This window comes from Rhinopithecus bieti, unplaced genomic scaffold (genome assembly GCF_001698545.2).
Source record: "Rhinopithecus bieti isolate Rb0 unplaced genomic scaffold, ASM169854v2 scaffold_28547, whole genome shotgun sequence".
Taxonomy (NCBI): Eukaryota; Metazoa; Chordata; class Mammalia; order Primates; family Cercopithecidae; genus Rhinopithecus; species Rhinopithecus bieti.
Window position 1 is genome coordinate 1,313,536 of NW_016813480.1, and position 22,309 is coordinate 1,335,844.

A 22,309-nucleotide genomic window follows, 5' to 3' on the forward strand; every position below is an offset into this window, starting at 1 on the left:
AAAAAAAAAAAAAAAAAGAAAAAAAGAAAAAAACACGTAATAGAAAATTGGTCATCTTAACCTCTTTTTTTTTTCTTCTTTTTTTGAGACAGGGTCTTACCCTGTCACCCAGGCTGGAGTGCAGTAGTGTATTCTCGGCTCACTAAAACCTCTGCCTCCTGGGTTCAAGTGATTCTCCCACCTCAGCCTCCTGAGTAGCTGGGATTATAGGTGTGAGCCACTGTGCCCAGCTAATTTTTTTTGTATTTTTAGTAAAGATGGGGTTTTGCCATGCCGGCCAGGTTGGTTTAACTATTTTTTAAGTGTCCAGTTCGGTAGTGTTCACTAAGTATATTCATCTTATTGTTCAATGGATCTCCAGAATTTTTTTCACTTTGCGAAACTGAAATTCTATACCCAGTAAACAACAACTCCCCATTCCCCCTTCCCCTGCGCCCCTAACAACCACCATTCTACTCTCCGTCTTGATACATTTGACTACTCCAGGTACCTCACATAACTTACCTCCTTATTTAAGGAGTCTGGAAGCTGGCTGCAGTGGCTCACACCTGTAATCCCAGTACTTTGGGAGGCTGAGGCAGGAGTTCGCTTGAGGCCAGGAGTTTGAGACCACCCTGGGCAACAAAGCAAGACCTCATTCTACAAAAAAAAAAAAAAAGTTTTAAATTAGCTGAGTGAGATGGCACCTGCTTATAGTCCCAGCTACTCAGGAGGTTGAAATGAGAGGATTGCTTGAAGCCATGAGTTGGAGGCTGCAGCGAGCTATGACCATGCCACTGCACTCCAGCCTGGGTGACAGATTGAAACCTCAGCTTTAGAAAAAAAAAAAAAAATCAAACTCAAATCTCAAAGAGCCATGTGTATGAAGGACTCTGCGGAAGAACAGTTGGACTGTCCAGAGAAAATGTAAGTCCATGCTGCAAAGCCCAGACTGGGAAAGGTCCAGCTAACCAAGAGCAGCATTTTGGGAACTTAGAGATAAAACTGACCACTGAGGGTATGCGATGCTTCCCCAGCTCATGGCTGCCCAAGCCGAGGAGAGCTAGGTGGACTGCCAGAGGAGTAAGAGGCAACATCCCACACAGAGAGGAAGAAGCACCGGCCAGTGGCTGTTGTGAGGCAGCTTCTGCAGCTGCTCGAAAAGGCTCTGCTGAGACGGCTCAGCTTGATTGGCCTTGCCTTGGAAACAAAGAGCAACAGGTGAAAGAGAAGGTTAAAGTCGAAAACAAACACTTGCACCCATCCTGATGAGGAGCTGGGTATTGCTGGGGCCTGATGGGACAGCTCAAGGCCACCCTTCTTTTTTGGGATAATGCTCAATCCTCCTCCAGGAAGGTGTCTGGGGAGGCAGGACCATGTGGCTCTTTCAAAAGGCAGCCTGCCGCCGCACACCCAGGCTCATCTCTCAGAAGGCTTACAGACATCCGAAGCAGACACCAAATGTTGCAACCAGCGTCTGAATCTCCTGTCCTGGTGCAATAACATGGGGCAACCCAGTCTGAGTTTCCCGGTTACCATCTTCAAAGCCAATGCTAAGGGGAGGTAGTGATGGGAGAACTCACTGGCTCAATTGGCTCACTCATTTGGTAATGCTAATGTGTGCATTTGAGCTGCCATGTCAGCTTACATTCAGCGTGGCAGTGCGGTTTTTCTAGTCATTCCTAGTAACCCACCTAGGGTGCAGGAGCTCCAGGCTCTAGTCCCAATCCTGCTACATGTCAGCTGTGTGACTGTGGTCAGGCCACTCAACTTCTCTGAGCCTCGGTAGCAGCTGTGTCCCACAGAATTGTTTTGGAAAAGAAGATTATATACCTAAAGTTAACTTTTAACCATAAATTTTTACCGAAAGTTTGGATTTTGTGTTGTATCCTTAAGAATGCATTTTATCGAATTTTAGTAAAGTCCTCCAATAGCTTCCCATTGCCTTCCCTTGACTTAAGAATGTAGGTGATGTGGGGCCTGCCGAACTCTGACTTCATTTCTTCCCCTCCTGCTGTCTTCACACACAGACTCTCACCACACTGAACTTATTTCTGCTCCGTAAGTATTTCAATGCTCTTCCCACCCCAGGGCTTTGGCCCCTGTTCTCCCTTCTGCTTGGAATCCTTCTCCTCACTCTGGCCCAACTCAAATATCATTTCATCACATCCATCATTGTACCTAATGTTGCCCCCAACCTCCTTACAATCTCTATCCCGGTAAACTTACTGTATTTTCTTCATGAAACTGTCACCCTCTTATTTTGTTGGTTTTACTTATTCTTGTGTCCCTACGAAAAGGGACATCAAAGCTAGACGTTTGCCTTACTCACTTCTGTCTCTTTCACCTAGAGTGGCGCCTGGCTTGTAGGAGGAGTTTAGTAAGTATTTATAGGGCCGGGCGCCGTGACTCACGCCTGTAATCCCAGCACTTTGGGAGGCTAACATGGGCGGAGCACGAGGTCAAGAGACAGAGACCAGCCTGGCCAACGTGGTGAAACCCTGTCTCTACTAAAAATATACAAAAATTAGCTGGGCGTGGTTGTGTGCACCTGTGATCCCAGCTACTAGGGAGGCTGAGGCAAGAGAATCGCTTGAACCTGGGAGGCGGAGGTTGCAGTGAGCCAAGGTCATGCCACTGCACTCCAGCCTGGCGACAGAGTGAGATTCCATCAAAAAAAAAAAAAAAAAAGAAAAGAAAAGAAAAGAAAATTCATAGAACAAAGTAATTACCACTAGGGAAATTCTTCCTATCAAATTTTTAAGCCGGCACAGTGGCTCACTCCTGTAATCCTAGCACTTTGGGAGGCCGAGGCAGGCGAATCATCTGAGGTCGGGAGTTCGAGACCAGCCTGACAAATACGGAGAAATCCCATCTCTACTAAAAATACAAAATTAGCCAGGTGTGGTGGCTCATACCTGTAATCCCAGCTACTCCGGAGGCTGAGGCGGGAGAATCACTTGAACCTGGGAGATGGAGGTTGCAGTGAGCCAAGATCGCGCCATTGCACTCCATCCTGGGCAACAAGAGTGAAACTCCATCTCAATAAATAAACAAACAAATGTTTAAGTAGGTTCATTCATGGAAGCAAAGTAAATTTCAAATAGTAATTTTATATGACTAAGAATCTGGTTCTTCAGGTCCTTCTATACATTAAAATACAAAACAAAACTATACTCATTTTGAATATATAATCTTGTAATCTACTTTTCTCAACATCACTGAATCTTTCTTCTGCAACGTTTTAATGGTGCCATGTGGATGTACCATAGCTTACCTGACCAATTCTCTGTGGTGCATGTATTGAGAAATACTGCTTTGAAGAGCCACTAATGGCCGGGCGCGGTGGCTCACGCCTGTGATCCCAACACTTTGGGAGGCCGAGACGGGTGGATCACGAGGTCAGGAGATGAGACCATCCTGGCTAACACGGTGAAATTCCGTCTCTACTAAAAAATACAAAAAACTAGCCGGGCGAGGTGGCGGGCGCCTGTAGTCCCAGCTACTCGGGAGGCTGAGGCAGGAGAATGGCGTGAACCCGGGAGGCGGAGCTTGCAGTGAGCTGAGATCCGGCCACTGAGCTCCAGCCGGGCGACTCCGTCTCAAAAAAAAAAAAAAAAAAAGAGCCACTAATAAATATTCCAAATGTCCCTCCAGAAAGGCTTTGCCAGTTTACACTCCTACCAATGTATAAAAGAAATTTGTTTTCTGAACTCCTGCCAATACTGAATTTCATCACTAAAAAAAGGAAACAAAATGTTTGCTAATTTGATAAGTGCAAAAGGATCTCATGATTGCTTTATTTTGCTTTTCTTTAAGTACTTGTGAATGTGAAGTGTTTTTTTCATTTGCAATTTTATCATGTTGTATTTCCTCGCTTACAAATTATCTCTTTATGTTTCTGTTGGCTTTATTTTTTAATTGTTATTGTTGGTTTTCTCTGTGGTATTCATCTTTTATTGATTTGTCAAAGCTATTTTTATATTAAGGTGATTTGCCTTTGCCACAGATTGCAAATATTTTCCCAGTATGTTTGTTGTCCTTTAATTTTGTTTTTGGATCTAGGGCAGTATAAATCCCTAGCCAGGCTCATGTTCTGGAAGCTAAGCCAGCCAGAAGGGAAAGTTCCTCTCAGTGAAATCTAAGTCCCGGCCTAGCCAGTCTGGGGCCCCGAACAACATAAGGCCAGGCTAGAGCATCTGAAGTGTTCAGATGATTTCAAGTAAATATTTCTACGGCAACCAACTGCCACTTATTCTTACTAATGGACACTGCCTCTGATCTATGGGTATTTAAACTTTAGGAACTTTTAAAGGTGGGAATAAATGAAGCTATAATGGTAAAACAACAGGCATTAACAACTTTTAAAAAATTTAAAAAGTATTTTATTCACTTTTTTTCTCAGAGGGCAGTTTTCTTCTGCCTTCTCTCTCATAGAGCCAGTAATGCAGCTAGACATGGTGGTTCATGCCTATAATCCCAGCACTTTGGGAGACTGAGGAGGCAGGATTGCTTGAGGCCAGGTGTTTCAGATCAGCCTGGCCAACACAGTGAGACTCCATCTCTACTAAAAATTTAAAAATCAGCCAGGTGTGGTAGCATGCACCTGTAGCTACTCAGCTACTCCCAGCTACTCAGGAGGCTGAGATGGGAAGACCACTTGAACCTGGGAGTTTGAGGCTGCAGTGAGCTGTGATCGTGACACTGCACTCTAGCCTGGGTGACACAGCAAAGACCTTGTCTCAAAAAAAAAAAAAAGAATCAAGGGCCAGAAATGCAATAGGAGGTGAGCCCTGTGAAGAGAGATTGGCAGTAAGGAACATTCAGCGTAGAGAGGGAGAAGGTACATCAAATGCCTTCCATCTCCAAATGAGTATTTGGATGTCCTTTCCTCCCAATCTCTACTAATCTCAATCTCAATACCTACTATTGATTCCCTTCCTTCCAATCTCTAGTAATGATTGGCACAGAGTAGTTGTTCAATAAAATACTTTCAAACTGATTAAAGTTATATAAGATTACTTATAACTTCTGTGCTAATTCTTGCCACATATATTTGTGTTTTATACATTTCAAAGTGAGATTAGTTTCACTTTCAAGATTGTCCTCAGACAGCTGAGGCTGCCTCTCAGTGTAGCATGACTACCAGGCCCTGTCACCCATCTTTTGTCAAAAACTTCCAGAAGACTGGGAGCCGTTCCTTGATCCAGTCCTCTTGGAACGTAAACCTGTTCCTCTCATTTCCTTCCCTGTGGACACCACCTCCCCTGCCCCATTTGGAGCTCTTGGGACTGTCGTTAAATCCTTTCTCAGCCATCCCACCTTTCAGCCTTGCCCGGGGCCCATTCCCAAACCCCTCCAGCCTGTTTCATTTGCATCCTTCCATTCAGTTCTGCTGGTTCTGCTCTGTGTCAAGAGTGTCAGAGACTTGGGGGGAAGGTGAGTTATGAGGTGGCCGGTAGGAGGAATGTGAGAAGATAAACGGCAAAGGTCCCAAGAGGGATTATTACTCTGAGTCCGGTTCTAATTGTCTTCTGCTCCCTGGGGCTCTCACTGTCCCAGGGAATCCACCGGTGCTCAGCAGGGACTCCCCTGTGGCAAAAACCCTGGTGGCTTCAAAAGCCTCAGCAATATGGAGCCTAGTGCATTGAGGAAACGCGGTTTCCAGCTGTGTGAAAACACCTTGGGGCAGTCTTGTGCCAGAAATAGTGCCCTTCGTGAAGTATTGAATAAGAATCCTTGACGTTTGATGAATGTGGTGCAGCGTAAGTACGCAATATGAAAATTTGAGTAAGAATATGTTTAAACAGAAGCTGAAGTTAATTTGTGCAAATATTCCTACCTAAATCTTTACCCTAACTATTCTATTAACATACCGAGGGCACACCGCCGTTTTAGGAGTGTGATAGGATTTGTGTATGTGTGCCTACAAAGCTTTAACTGAGCTTCAGAAAGCAAGTGTTTGTAGTGGATCTACTTTTATTTAGTTAGTCTTTTAGAGACACGGTCTCAGTCTATCCCCCAGGCTGGAGCGCTGTGCTGCAATCTTTGCTCACTGCAGCCTCCAACTCCTGGGTTCACGCAATCCTCCTACCTCAGCCTCCCAAGTACTGGGACTACAAGCACACATCATGGTGCCTGGCTAACCTACAATTTTGTTTTTTTTTTTGTAGAGACAGGGTCTCTCTATGCTGCCTAGGCTGGAAATCTACATTTTCTTAATCACAACAGTGATTAACTGTCTATGGTCCATTTCATCTTCTTTTCTGTAGAATTACCTGTAGAATCCAGACCATAGGCCTCTGTTTATTGGGTGTGACCACGTTCCCATCTGCATCCCAGCAAAAACCCAATCCCCATAATTAACTGGCCTTTGCTATTTTATTGTCTGTCACCTGTGCCCTGGTGTATGGTGGCCTCTTTTCTTTTCTTGTTTAAGTAAAGTGAGGAATGTTTTGTCAGCTCATATTTCTTTTTCAGCAGCTGTGTGGCAGGGTGTCTGAAAGAGATTCACAATGATCTGTTGGAAATCCATCATAAAGCTGGTTGTCTGATCCCCTGACATGATCACGTCAGACAGAGCTGCCCTTTGCCTTGTGTCACAATCTTGAAAGTGAAACTAATCTCACTTTGGAATGTATAAAACACAAATACATGTGGCAAGAATTAGTACTGAAGTTATAAGTAATCTTATATAACTTTAATCAGTTTGGAAGTATTTTATTGAGCAACTACTCTGTGCCAATCATTTCTAGAGATTGGAAGGAAGCGAATCAATAGTAGGTATTGAGATTGAGATTAGTAGAGATTGGGAGGAAAGGAAAACTCTTTTGTGATGTTAACCCATATTGAGTATTTTTTCAAGTCCTTTAAAATACGAATAACCTTAGAAGAAGGCAGTCCACAAATATTTCCCCCAGTAACCTGCCTTGCTTCCTACATTTCTCAGATCTCCCTGTTATCTTGGGGGTTGTCAATGTTTCTGCAGCACACCAAGAGGAAGAAGATCTCAGGCACAGGACCGAGCACCATTCCATCAAAACCTCACTGAATTCCCCATCTTGCCTATCCTTTCCTCATTTCCTTTGTACATTTTTTCTTAAGCTCTAGTTAATGTTTTCCACCCTACGGCTTTCCCCACAATTCCATCCATCTCCCCTGCCAAAGTATACTTGGGATTTACAAAGTTTACTAGTAATGCCACAAGTGAAATCAAATTATAACAAAGTGTCTATTTGACAGACCAAGAGATTTTAAAACCTTAGCCAGCCAGACTCTCTTATTGGAGGTCATCTTTGTTATGATGTATTTTATGATCTTTTAGAGTTTGTAGCGTTGGAATTTGACTTGTAATAGCCCTGGAATGTGGCATCAGGTTTCTTTTTATATTATAAATCCCAGAAAACTAGAGTTCACAAAATGTGGTTTTGGTGTCCTGCTCAGAGGGTGACATGGACACTTACCAATAGATATGTGCTGTTTGAGGATATGCCCCATAGGAAATGGGCTTAGGTAGCCTTTATTCAACCACCTCTTGGTGGCTTAATAGGAGGAACTATGTAGGATTAAAATCTTTCGTTCATTTGTTAACCCATTCAGTCCATGCTGTTTTTGTCATTACATTTGTAGGAGAGGGAGAACTTTCCCTCTACCCTTGACAGTCAGAGATCTGAGTCTGTGAAATAAATAGACAGCAAATAGATGAACAGGAGAAAAGAGAGACAAATGTATTATGTGCACACGGACATCACAGGAAGGAAAAGTGGGCACCCCCAAGCCCAGCAAGATCTAGGCGTTTAGATACCTGCTTCACAGGGAAGAGTGGAGGGGAATGTGGGAAACTTGGGGGAGAGTAAATGATTCTGGGGAAGATGAACAGGCCCTCGGAAGAAGAGGGCACAGCCTGTGACAAGTCTACGTCTGGGCATAGTGTGGCCTCCAGACACCTCTCCTGTGATTTGTGTTCAATCTTCCCTGTTTGGTGAGAAACCCTGGGTGAGGCTCTTCCGGAGGCTCTGTCTTTAGGCAGATAAAGGGAGCTGAGAGAGCTCCCTGCTGCCTTTGCTGTTCTCCAAGTGCCCTAAGTGCAAAGAAAGCAGCATACCAAAGCAGCATATGTTGGGCTGCCCTTTCCTGAAGTCCGCATTCAGGCTGGAACGAGCACTTCCCAGTGCAGGGCAACCTGCCAGGTGCCAGTGGGAACCCAAGTCCACGGGGCCTGGCCTTGCTCTCACAGTGCCTGATTCAGCACAGATGCAACGACAGGTGCTCAGACACCACAATGCCAGGTTGACTGTGGCAGGTGTCACAGGAATGTGGAAGCGATGTGCGCTTAGAGCGCAAGGGTGGGAGAGGCCCCTGCCAGCTGGTGTGAGGAGAGCCGGCTTGCTGATGAGGGGGTACCTTCTTGGGCAGACAGAAGACTCACAGCTGCTATTGCTGTGTTGCCTGTGAGGATGGTAAGAAAGGCCTAATAGGAAATAGGGAAGGGAGGGAGAGGAACAAAGAGAATGGAGGTTAGGAAGGACTTGGCTATTGATTCCATGTAGAGGGAGAGGACAAGGGAGAGGGCAAAACTCACTTTTTGCCCAATAACAACAACCACCACCTATTGAACATTTAACAGGTAACAGGGACTTCACTTTTTATACATTTTTTATTATTATTATTTTGAGATGGATTCTCACTCTGTCGCCCAGGCTGGAGTGCAGTGGCACAATCTTGGCTCACTGCAACCTTGGCCTCCGGAGTTCAAACAATTCTCCTGCCTCAGCCTCCCAAGTAGCTGGGACTACAGGGGCATGCCACCACGCCTGGCTAATTTTTTGTATTTTTAGTAGAGATGGGTTTTCGCCATGTTAGCCAGGATGGTCTTGATCTCCTGACCTCCTGATCTGCCTGCCTTGGCCTCCCAAAGTGCTGGGATTACAGGTGTGAGCCACTGCACCTGGCCTCATACATTAATTCTAATGGTCTCCACCCCAACCCCTTCCTCCCTCAGCCCCTACATTTTGGGGATTAGGATTGAAGCCCAGGAAGGATAGATGACTTGCCCCATCACCCAGCTGCCGCGAGCCAGGACCGGGATTGAACCCGGGCATGGCTCTCCCGAGGCTGAGTCTTCTTTTCTGCAGCATGTTGCCCAGTGACCATGAGAACGGAAGTTTCTGAGAAGACGCAGAAAAAGGGATTAGTTTTCAAGAGCTGCCATAGTATTAAACCCGTTTATTTACATGTCCAATCTGTGCATTCTTTTACTCATTCTTGTCGGTAGTTGGGTTTCTGCAGTATTGCTGGGGCACCCTATCCTCTGGGCTGCTTCCTGGGCGTCTACGTGGACAGCTTCTCCCAACACTGAGTAGTCTCACGGTGTTTGCTTCAAAGGACTGAGTATCAACCACCGTGCTCAAGTGCACACAGCATTTCTGGGGAATGTCAGCCCACAAAATCTCCCCCTCACTCGCGTTTTATCTGTTCCCCAGCAAGTGAGCAGGGTGATGAGCTGCCCTGGATTCTGCACCATGCTTCCCACATTTCCCTTGATCCTGGAAGAGGAAGCCAGAGCCCCGGCTGGCTCTGTTCTGATGCCACGCTCCCTCCCTCCTCTCGGCCTCTGCCTTCCTGGCTGCATCAGCCTGTGGTCGCTTCACTTTCTGCCTGCAGAGCAGATGGCCTAGGTCAGGAATTCCTGGGAGAAAATTCCATTCAGGAATAGAACTTTGCAAACACAAATATAGAGAGAATATCTGAACCACTGATGGGAAAGTGGATGAGAAAAAAAAAAAAAGAATCAGGACATTACAGAGAGAGGCGCACATGCAGACATTTCTGAATTTCTAGACTTAGATGCTGTTAAGTAGATTACCTAGATAGCCTCAACGCAAGAGATGCTTTATTTTCTAGGAAAATTTAATAGAACAGTTCTAAATACATTTGCTGGAGATCTAGAGACACAAAATAAATTTTAATCCATGTTGCTCTACACTTGGGAAAAAGAAGGGACGAATATAGCCAAGGGAACTAATATTTATGGAGTATCCACTGTACTGCGGCTTTTTCCTCTGCGGTTTTCTGTCATCTTCTTAACAATTTTGTTAGTCCTCATGTATAAAGACAAGGAAAGTGAGTCTCAAAAAATTAAATAATTGATCACCCTTACTCAAATGTATATTCTGATGTTGAACTTCAGAGAGCTGGGCCTCTCCAGGGTGGTTTTAACCTGTCAGTGAGCTGCCGCCCCCCCCACCCCTGCCACCGCCAACACTCCCTCTGCCCCTTGCATCAAAACCACTTCCCTTTTCCCCACACCATGGTGAAGCCGCAGGAGAAATCCCTGCTAATTTCAGCTCGCTTGAGAGATGGAACCTCCAAGTCTCCTGGGAATGTTCCCTTCTCGGCTCTTAGGTCAAATCCATGACTTCCTTCTCCTTGTTACGCCAAGATCTACCTGCCGAGTGTCTCTTTCCAGCCCTACTTGGCAGCTCTCTTCCTAACTGCAGAGATAGCCAGGGTAGCTGGGGAGACCGAGGAAGATGGAGGACTGTGATTATGATGTCATACATCCCCTGGGCTCTGTGGGGGCTCTCCCCGCCATGTCTCACTCTGCATATCCTGTTGCTTGTCTCGTGCTGTTTTGACAAATGGCCTCTTGACCTTTGCCCAATCCTCTTGCTTCTTGCAGTTGAAACTAAAAAAAAAAAGAAAAGAAAAGAAAAGAAAAAAAATAAAAGACTTACTGTGTGAAGCCATATGAAAACCTACCAGAGTAAACCAAATGCCTTTGATGATCATATATACCCATACATAAAAACGAAAATTCCTTTTAGGGGGCAGTAAAGGGTAAGAGATGTTAGTCAAGCACGCAGGTTGGACCAAGCTGCATGCCCCGGCACGGTGGAGAGAGACCTGATCCTGCTTAGGGCAGAGCGGGGGGAAAGGAGCCAGGGCTTCCTCCTGCTCTGATCCCCACCAGCTCATGACCTTAGACCAGCCCGTGACCTCGCAGAACTGTAAAACTCTAGTGGCTGCATGACGATGGAGTGGGAGCTCTTTGGAAATGTTAGGAAGTTTTCCTTTCCAGACTTACTCATGGTTGTGTTTTTGTTTCTGTAAACTTTCTCCCCCACCAGCTTTATTGAGGTCTAATCCACAAATAAAAATGGAATCAATTTACCAGGTACAATGTGTTCCTTTGGGCCACTTTTAATCAATCCAGGCCTCCCTGTCTTTTGATTGGCGATCTTAGTATGTTCACAAGTATTTTGAATACTGATTATTTTGACTTATTGCTACTGCCTTATTTTTGTTTTCTATTTGCTATGCTTTGTCTTTTTTCTCTCTCTCTCTGCCTTTTATTTTTTATCCCCACTTCTTAATTCTACATTTGGAAACATAACAGCCTATCTCTAAGTCTTTAGTGGTCCTTAAACTTGGAAGTTCAACAGAAGACTGGAGACTTCACATAGATCGTTGGGCCCTTCGCCCAGAGTTTCTGATTTAGCAGGTCTGAGGTAGGACCTGAGAATTTGCATTTCTGATAAAGTCTCCAAATGACACTGATGCTATTCCTCTGGGGAACACTTTAAAACTACTGTTTCAGAACGAAGGTTTGTTGTTTTAAAGGATATGAACAGACAGCTTTTCCAAAGAAGACATACGTGCAGCCAACAAGCATATGAAAAAATGCTCGACATCACTAATCATGAGAGAAATGCAAATCAAAACCACAATGCAATGCCATCTCATACCAGTCAGAATGGCTACTATCAAAAAATGTTAAACTAAAAAAATAACATGCTGGCAAGGTTGTGGAGTAAAGAGAACCCTCATCCACTGCCAGTGGGAATGTAAATTAGTTCAGCTATTGTGGAAAGCAGTCTGGTGATTTCTCAAAGAACTTAGAACTACCATTCAACCCTACAGTCTCGTTACTGGGCATGTGCCTTAAGGAATAGAAATTGTTCTACTGTAAAGACCCATGCACACATATGTTCATCACAGCCCTGTTCACAAAAGCAAAGACATGGAATCAACCTAGAGGCCCATCAGTGGTGGACTGGATAAAGAAAAGGTAGTATATATACACCATAGAATACTACACAGCCATAAAACAGAATGAGAGAATGTTCTTTGCAGCAACATGAATGCAGCTGGAGGCCATTATCCTAAGCAAACCAATGCAAGAACAGAAAACCAAATACTGAATGTTCTTATTTGTAAGTGGGAGCTAAACACTGAGTACACACCAATCCAAAGAAGGAAACGATAAACACTGGGCCTACTTGAGGACAGAGGGTGGGAGAAGGGTGAGGATTGAAAAACTACCTATTGGGCACTACATTTATCACTTGGGTGATGAAATACTCTGTACACCAAACCCCAGTGACACACATATATAACATATATAACAACCCTGCGCATGTACCCCTTGACCTGTAATAAAAGTTAAAAAAAAAAAAAAAACAAAGAAAGGGATTTGTTGATTGGGTGTGGCGGTCTGTAATCTCAGCACTTTGGGAGGCCGAGGCAAGCAGATCACTTGAAGTCAAGACTTCAATACCAGCCTGGCCAACATGGCAAAACCCCATGTCTACTAAAATTACAAAAGTCAGCCAGACATGGTGGCGGGTGCCTATAATTCTAGCTACTCTGGAGGCTGAGGCAGGAGAATCGCTTGAACCCAGTGAGCGGAGATCATGCCATTGCACTCTAGCCTGGGTGTCAGGGTGAGACTCTGTCTAAAAAAAAAAAAAAAAATTATTACCTTTGGCCAGTTAAAATACATTCAAAAATACTGAAAACTTTAATCATCTCCCTCCCCGAACTACATGTACCCACGAAATTTAGTATTCAATCTTTGGTATCTGTAGTCCTTCCACCCCAAACCAATTCACGGATTCCCTAGGAGTCCCTGGGGAACTCCAGTAAAGATCCTCTGTTTTAGAGAATAATTCTATTTTTTGAGGAAACCCTGATATTAGAATGGATAATTTACATTCTTAGGGTGCTACAATAACCTGAGCATATAACTATTAAATATAATTATTTTATTCATTGATTCAGCAGCAGATATGAACTGAGTATTTAGCATGTGCCATGGTAATCAGGATAAAATCCCAGGATACTTAGAGGGCTCACGTGGCAAGTAAACAGAAGTGTGGACCATTGGCAATGATACCTCTGTATGTGTTAATAACAGCACAATCACAGAAGCTTCCATCCTAGATCCTACCAAGTCCCCAGGGTCACTCCAGTCATTCTTGAAGAAAGACCTGTAGTCCGGCTTTCAAGCTGTGTGCTGACTTCAGTCCTCTTTTTGTGATGTGTGTGGCTGGCCTTTCCATGTGCAGTTCCTTCTGCATTCGATCTTTGTGCTCTGGGACCAAATAAGTGAAGCATTTAAACAAAAGAATCGCGGAATGTTTCCTGGAGAAAGTGGTGTTGAAATCGAGATCTCAACGATGAATAAGACTTAGGCCAAGGGACATTTGAGGAGGGAGTAAACATGTTCAGGCAGTGAGAACAGTATGTTAGAAGGCCTAAAAGTGAAAGCCAGATTAAAGCAGTTGGATTTCTTTTTTGAAAAAAAGAAAAAGGAAAAGAAAAAGAGTATGAGCCACTGCAGGATGTTAAGGAGGGGAAGGAGGGAAGAGGTAGGGCCCGTACCATGGGCATGCAGGGCCAGTGCAGTTGCACAGGACAAGCACTCAGAAGGTTAGGGTTTAACACTCTACAATTGCTCTCTTGAAATTCTTCAGAATTTTACCTTGGAACTTGTGCTCTGTAAGTGAAGTGTAACGAGACAATGGAGCCTGCCAGGAATGTGGGGCCTCACGCATGCGTGCTCCTGCCTCCTGCTGACTCCCAGGATGTTTTCTCAGACATCTGTTCTTCTCCCCTGGTGCCTTGGTCCTGCCCAGTTTGCCCTCCCTGCTCCCACCCTACTACAGATGCTGCTCTTCACCCAGGGAGGTAGCTGGGTCACACCAAGCGAGGTGGGGGCCCAGGTGGACCCATGTGGAGGGCTGGTGTCTTAGTCTGTTGAGTGCTGCCATAGCAGAATACCTGAGACAGGGTCATTTATACAGAACAGAAATTGATTCTCTCACAGTCCTGGAGACTGGGAAGTCCATGATCCAAGGTGCTGGCATCTGGTGTAGGACTTCTTACTTCATCTGCATGTGCCAGAAGGCGGAAGACGGAAGGGCAAGAGAGAGTGAACCCATTCCCACAAGCCCTTTTTGCAATGGCAAGATTCCATTCATAAGGGCAGAGCCCTAGTGATCCAAGCACCTCCCAAAAGGCGTCACCTCCCATACTGTTGCATTGGGGATTAAGCTTTCAACACAAGAATTTTGAAGGGGACAAAAACATTCAAGCCACAGCAGTTGTGCATACGGCTTGCAGCATCTCAGGGCAGAGGGAGGCAGTAGGTGTCAACCCGCCGATATGCTAAGTGGGAAGCTAAAACAGGGCTTTATGCCCGCCCCAATCTGGGTACCAAGTGCATTCCAGTGTGGAGATGGCAGCCCCTCAGAGGCCAGCCATCGGCTATGGGTGGGTGCAGCAGAACCTGTGGGAAGGGAGACTGGCATCCCAGCCGCAAGGTGGGGCACTGCATTTTCCCAAAAATGATGAAGCCAGCCTGGGCCCTTGAGAAATTCTAAGAAGCAGGTCACCGATGTCGAACGGCACTGGACTTCTAAGTAGAGTGAGAATGAATGTGGGTCTTGTGTCATGTCACTGAGCTTTGGCGTTGACTGTCATCAGAGCATGACCTAGCTCATCCCGCCTAGTGGTTCTTCCAAACTTCCACTTCTCTGCTAACCCTCTGCCCTCGCCCAATCCCATTCACTCTCACGCTTTGCCTCCTCATCGCTGAGCAGGTAGAGGCCGTCGGGGAAAAAACCCTCAACTTTGTTTTCAAGCACCTGGGAACATTTCTGCTTCTAAGCCCACCTTTACTCCCATGGAAGTGGCACATCCCCACCCCCAGGTCCCTGCTTCCTGTGCCTTCCAGCTCCCACCCCCTTCTCATCCCACCCCGCTTGCTCAGGGGCATGGCTCCACGTAATCCTCCTCTCTCCTGTATTTCAACCTCTCTCTGTCTCTACTGGTACACTCCTCTCAGTCTCTAAACCTCAGTTTCTCCCATCTTAAAAAAAAAAAAAAGAGGCCAGGCGTGGTGGCTCAAGCCTGTAATCCCAGCACTTTGGGAGGCCGAGACAGGTGGATCATGAAGTCAGGAGATCAAGACCATCCTGGCTAACATGGCAAACCCCGTCTTTACTAAAAAATACAAAAATTAGCCAGGCGTGGTGGCAGACACCTGTAGTCCCAGCTACTCGGGAGGCTGAGGCAGGAGAATGGCGTAAACCCGGGAGGCGGAGCTTGCAGTGAGCCGAGATCGCGCCACCGCACTTCAGCCTGGGCGACAGAGCAAGACTCCGTCTCAAAAAAAAAAGAAAAGAAAAGAAAAAAAAAGACATCACTTTGAATCATAAACCCCCTCATAATCAAGTTTCTTGGAGAATTGACAACTTGTTGATTTCTTTATTCAGCATACCTGTATTGAGTTTGTACATCCATGCTGGCTACTGTACTGGCTGCTGTGGATACAAAAGATGAATACAGTGTGGTCCCCATCTTCAAGGAACTGGCAGGGGGTGGGGAGAGGGAGGACAAACAGGTGGCAGTGCTGACCTTGAGGTACCATGCTAGCAATGAGCACAGGGAGCTGAGAGCTGAAGGGAGGGGGAACCCTGGGGTCTCAGTCCAGGCAGACCAGACAGCTTTAGGGAGCAGAGCTAGAATGGGAGGCACTGGGGGGTGGAGAGGAATCTTGGAGACTTGGTCATGAAGGGCTTTATATGTTACATCAGGGAGTCCAATCTTCATCCTGATTCGTGTTTTTAGAAAAGATTCCTCAGTTTTGTTTAAAGTTGAGGCAGCAAATCTTGAAAGACTGGATTAAGGCGGGAGGGAATGTGAAGAACAGCGAATGCATCAAGAGATCCTAAGGGAATGGGATCAACAGGACTCAAAAACTGGCCAAATACATCATGTGAAAAGAGGGAGGAGTCCGTGATATTCTCTGGTTTCCAAGGGGGTCCTTCAGCAAGACAGGTGCCCCCCCGGAAGAATAAGCCATCAGGAGAAGAGAGTAACTTCACTTTCTCATTCACTGCAAATTGGCTTTTATCCCTGTCACCCCACTGAATCGGCTCTCATGAAGGTTTCCAATAACAGCCCAAGTGACAAGTCCAAGGAGAAGTCCAAGTTTTCGTTTTACTTTTTGGAGACATTCTGAATTCCTGGCTGTCAGGTGCCACACCGTCAATCACACCCCAAGCCCAATCCATCTTCTTTGCCCTTAGAACGCTGTGGCCCTGGTATTCCCCTTGGAGCAAGGCACCTACCCTGGCACTACCATTCAGCCAGAACTCTAGAAATCCCTCTGCCCCTCTCATTCACCTCCCATGTCTGAGTAGTTGTCAGATCCTGTAGATTCTGTCTCGCAGCTATGTCTTCAACCCAAATCCTGTTTCTTACTTGCAACACTACCGTCTGGGTTCAGACCTTCACTGTTTCTTATCATTTCTACCATCGTTGCCTCACTGGTCCCCCTTTCCCTGCCCTCCTTCACTCATCCTCCACCCTCCCACCTGAACTACCTTTTTCCAATGAGAATCTGCTTCTGTGCTACCGCTAGTTAGAATCTTCGATCTTTTTTTTTTTTTTTTTTTTTTGAGACAGAGTCTCCCTCTGTCGCCCAGGCTGGAGTGCAGTGGCGCAATCTTGGCTTACTGTAACCTCCACCTCCTGGGCTTAAGTGATTCTTCTGCCTCAGCCTCCTGAGTAGCTGGGATTACCGGCACCCACTACTTTCAATAATTCTTCAAAACTTCAAAACAAAATTCAAACATCTTACTTAGCTCACCTCCCAAGTCTCTTCCTGATTGACCCCTGCTTCTTCCTCTGGCCTCATCTCTTGGTTCTTCCTTACACCCAGGTGTTTAGGCTCCTCTCCCTCCCCTGACCTCATCACGGGCTTCTCACCTCTGTGCCTCCCCACTGCTGTTCTGGCCTTGGAAGTGCTTCGTTTGTTTGTTCATTTAGAATCTAAGTTCTAGGTAACACCTGCTTGTCCTTCCAAATTCAGCTCAGGTCCCAACTCCCAGGAAGCATTCTCTGAGCCTGCATTCTGAATTAAATATCCCTCCTCTGGGCCCCTGGGCTTCTGAGGTGTTCCCCCAACACAGAACTGAGCGAGAGTGCTATAGTAATTGTTTCCCAGCTGCCTCTGTCTTCAACTGGAATTTGTCCCCCACTTCTGGGATAGGATCTGATGTGTAACAAGTGTTATGTAACCGACCGTGCAGCAGGGTTGCCGATTCATGCGGGTACCATTTGATGTATAGATTAACACGCCATGATTTAATTCAGTCTATAAATAACTGGATCATTTTTATTTTTCTCTGTCCCCATCCATTGGCTACTGGGAACATTTTCATGAAGTGGCTGATCCGGGTTAAAGCTTAGTCCACTTGATGATTTAAATTCTTTCTATTTTATTTTATTTTATTTTTATTTATTTTTTTGAGATGGAGTTTTGCTCTCATTGCCCAGGTTGGAGTGCAATGGAGCAATCTTAGCTCACTGCAAACTCTGCCTCCTGGGTTCAAGTGATTCTCCTGCCTCAGCCTTCGAGTAGCTGGGATTACAGGCATGTACCACTGCACCAGGCTAATGTTGTATTTTTAGTAGAGACGAGGTTTCCCCATGTTGGTCAGGCTGGTCTCGAACTCCTGACCTCAGGTGATCTGCCCACTTCGGCTTCCCAAAGTGCTGGGATTACAGGAGTGAGTCACCATGCCCAGCCTCAATTATTTCTCTTTTATAATCACTTGTGTAAATCACTTGATGATTCTAATTGCTTGTCTTGTATAATCACTCAGTCTCTCAGATGGCCTTGCCTCCCTCTGACTTCTTTCCCTAAGATGGCATCTGATGTTGGGGGATGGGGTGTGTGGCTGTTTTGTTCGTCCAGGAAGAGAGGGCCCCTGGGCTCCCACAGGCATGAAGGCATCCACTCTGTGGCATCTGCTGGCCCCGGTGTAAAGTCCCTCATCTGCCCGGCTGTTGCTTGTCACGCCTGTCTGGGACTCCAAAGTCTATGACTGTTGGGTTCATAGTCTGCTCAGTTCCCATGAGCAAGCAATCATCCTCGGGGAGCTGGGGTTGACCGGGCCTCCCCTCGTTTCCCGTTGACTGCTGATACCCTCATGTTCCCAATAGGAAAAAAATCAGTGACTGCCATCACAAGACACAGTTGTTGAACCTTTCATCAATGCTGTCTAAAATACTTTCTTATTCTCAGACTCTCTTCTAAATATTCACAACAGGAAACATTTCGTCCAGCCTAACCTTCTGTGGATGATTCTGAAAACAGGTGTGAAAACTGATATGCCCTCCTCCAGAAATGTTGCTCTGTTGACCCCAGCTGAGCCTCCCTGATAGAGAAAGTCCGCCCATCGACAACATGTGTGTTGCTATCAGGTCCCCACGTCCTCTTCTAAGAAACACTGAAAACTTCCTGTTCCCAGGGGAAAGGATTTCACCTCACATTCCCAATAAAACCTAGTAAATAGAGGTGTGAGTCATTTCATGGAGTCCTCTGAAGAACACGTCAATGAATAAAGGCTCTTTTGTGAGTCATCGAGTTACACTGCTAGACGTGAACCATCGAAAGCAGTTTCCACCAAGGCAATCTGAGCGATACATCAAGCATTTCCTCTTCCTCCAGAGCATGTGTGAGGGGAAGTTCATGGCCTGGTATGCATGGCCCTGTGCTTGAACATTTGGTCCAGGGCCCTTTGCTGCCCCTTCATCCTTGGCTTCCCACTCTAGCTGTGGGTCCAAGATGGCCTTGACAAGGGCTCCACAGAGAAGGCAGAGGAACAAGACCAAGAGAAATGGCAGGAGGTGGAAAACTGTGGAATAAAAAAAAAAAAAAAAAAATCGATGATACAGAGGTGAAGTGAAGGAAATGGTTGGAAACATCAGCTCCTTTTGAATCCTTCTTGGCCTTCTAAGTAGGCTCATATTAACCCCTGGCATTCCCCCTCCCATGTGCCCACTGGGTCACACCTGTGTTACACTTGAGGACTTGGTAGTTGAGATCCATCTGGACACCCCAAAGAGGAGACCGTGGAGATAACAGGGAAGTATTGAAAGACCCATATGTATGTGGGATTAGAACTGATCTTGCAATAGGCCTTGCATTGGAATCCAGAGATCCAATAGGTCATATCTAGACGTGTCAGAACGCTTGGAGGCAGGAAGAAAGGGAACCTAAGAGAAAGGGAGTGGGGTGGGGCCAAGAGAGGGACATTGCTCAAGATAGGCAGAGAATTGCACTTGAAGAAGTGCCCTAGAGCTCTGGATGTGGGTTAGCAGGGCAGCATGGCCAGCGTCTCAAAGCTGTTTGCCCATCCAGAGGAGCGCAAGGCCGGCATCATGCACGACGTTTGCCCAGAGCCCCGTGCTCAGAAGAGCCTGTGCTTGGTTCAATGGTCTCTTGTCATCGTTTTGAAATTCTTAATTTTTGAACAGGGGCTTGCCATTTTCATTTTGCACTGGGTCCCACAAATAAGCTAGCCAGTCCTGGATGGGGGTATTTAGGACTTTGTCTGCACAGGCCAGATGAACAGCCTGGGACTGGTGACAGACTGACCTCCCGGCTGCCTGTGAACAAGGAAAGATAAATTTTTGGCTACTACCATTTGAGGAGTTTCAACTCATACATATTCAATGAGAAGGATGCTTGAGAAGGATGCTTGAGAAGGATGCCTCTTCAGTTTCATATCATGTCAGGGGCTTCTGGCAGTGGAGGGTGGCTGTGCTGACAGTAGAAGCCACCTTTAGCCTAGATTTGGATGGACTCATTTTAAAGAATTCCAGAATGTAGAAAGCCCCCCAGAGCAATAATAGCAAGATTGCTTTAAAGTGTTCAGCTTTACGTACTTAATATTAATAAATAAAGGTAAAAGCATATTACTTGTGCTCTACTTTTTTTTCCTTTTGTTATTAATTTTTAGTGGCTTGATGGTATGAAATGACTTTCCAGGAATTTGTTCTTTATTTATAACCTTATGACCACAAGAAACAAGGAGATAATGGCTTGAATAGCAACATGAAAAATTAAGACATTCACATAATAGGAATTTTCAAAATAGTTAGAAATAGATGTAGCAAAACTCCCCAAAACTCACCAATTTCCTTGTACCTTCAATGTCTCACGCATGCGCGTGCACACACACACACATACACTCTCTCTCTCTTCCACTAAGCGAAACAGGTATATATTTTTTCTTACAAAGCACAGTCTAATTAGACATGGGCGTAACTCTTTTCCCTATAGAAGTGAAACCAACTTATCTGTCATATCTTCAATGCCCAGCACAGTGTTAAATCAACATTTGCTGCATAAATGAATGAAAAGTACTTAACTGAAAATGTAGAAGATTCTCCATGGTTTCAATGCCAAATGTTGAAGTGATTTCAAAGGATCAGTTAGTACCATGCAGTGGTGGAATGGTGTTGGTGTGCCTAAGGGGACACATAGAAATGGCCTACAGGTATACACAGGGACAGATGGGCAGGGCAGATGTTGGGGAAAATGATAAAGAAGAAAAGTTTCTCTTTGGGATCTTAGCTTCACCATTTGGCTTCATTTCCCCCCCAACTCTTCTCCTAAAGCCACATTTCTTTCTAGCCCCTTTCCCCAGGACCCATGCTTTTATATGCTTCTTTTCTAGTGAAATAAGAAAAGCTCAGTACCTGATCAAGTATGCATGACTACTCCCATGTTTTGAATGAGCTCTCTGGAGAGTGTTAATATTTTAATAAAGGAAAATGGAATGGATTACAGACTGTGCCATTCCCAGAATTAAGAAGCACTATAGGAATTGGGGGTGTGGGAGAAGAGACATTTCTGGTCCTCACAGGTAGAAATCACTTTTCTTTAAAAACAAGAATCACTCCTCTTTGAAATGGAATAACTGCTCAAAGGGGAGGTGACGGGTATTGTTATAGGAACTGCCATACCTTTTCCTCCTTTTTGTTTTGAAATAGGGCCTCACTTTGTCACCCAGGCTGAGGTGCATTGGCACAAACGCAGCTCACTGCAGGCTCAACCTCCCAGGCTCAAGTGATCCTTTTGCCTCAGCCCCCCAAGTAGCTGGGACTGCAGGTACACACCACCACCCAGCTAATTTTTGTATTTTTAGTAATGACAGGCTTTCGCCATGTTGCCCAGGCTGTTCTTGAACCCCTGACCTCAAATGGGAGGCCTGCCTCAGCCTCCCAGAGTGCTGGGATGACAGGCACGAACCACCACACGCGATCCATCTCCTCTTTTTTACATGCCACAAATAAACTCAACCTGCACAGGGAGAGATGGAGACGCAGAGAGAAGCAAGTGACGCAGGACCCAGAGGTGACTGATCCAGCTGAAAAATCACGTCTAAATTCCAAGCCATGAATAAGGCTCTGCTCTTCCTTTCCAGGGGACAGAGGCCAGGCCTTGGTGAGCCGAGGTGAAACAAGTACTTATGGCTGTCTGACCGCACTGCTGGGCTCTCTCAGGCCAGGCCCAGCGTATCCGGTCCCACTCTGGTCTGCTCAAACAGCCAGACCAAGACCACATTTAAAATTTGTCTTTGGGTTGTCTTTTACGCTCAATGTATAAGCTCCTAAGCCAAGCCATCCTCTTGGTTTTGAAGGAAATTGGCAGTCCCAGCTGACAATTAATCAACCAAGAAGCACTGACTGAGACCTGCACCCAAGGCCCAGAGCAGGGTCCGTGAAGTACATAAAGACAAAGAAAAGGAGCTAGCACCCTACTGGGGATGTAGACACAGGCACATAGAAAGGTAACACCCAAGCATGGTGGCTCACACTTGTATTCTCAGCACTTTGAGAGGTCAAGGCAGGAGGATTGCTTGGGGCCGGGAGTTCAAGACCAGCCTGGGCAACACAGTGAGACCCCATCTCTACAAAATGTTGAAAAATTAGTCTGGCGTGGCACATACCTGTAGTCCCAGTGACTCAGAGGAGGCTGGGGTGAGAGGATCATTGGAGTCCAAGAGGTTGAGGCTACAGTGAGCTGTGATTGCGCCACTGCAGTCTGGGCGTCAGTGCAAGAGTTTGTCTCTAAAAAATAAATAAATTTTTTAAAAGAAAGGTAACTGACAAAAAGGAGCAGAATCTCACGACTCCGGCTTTGGCGGAGAAAGAGATCTCATTATTATTGTCTTTAAAAAGCAAT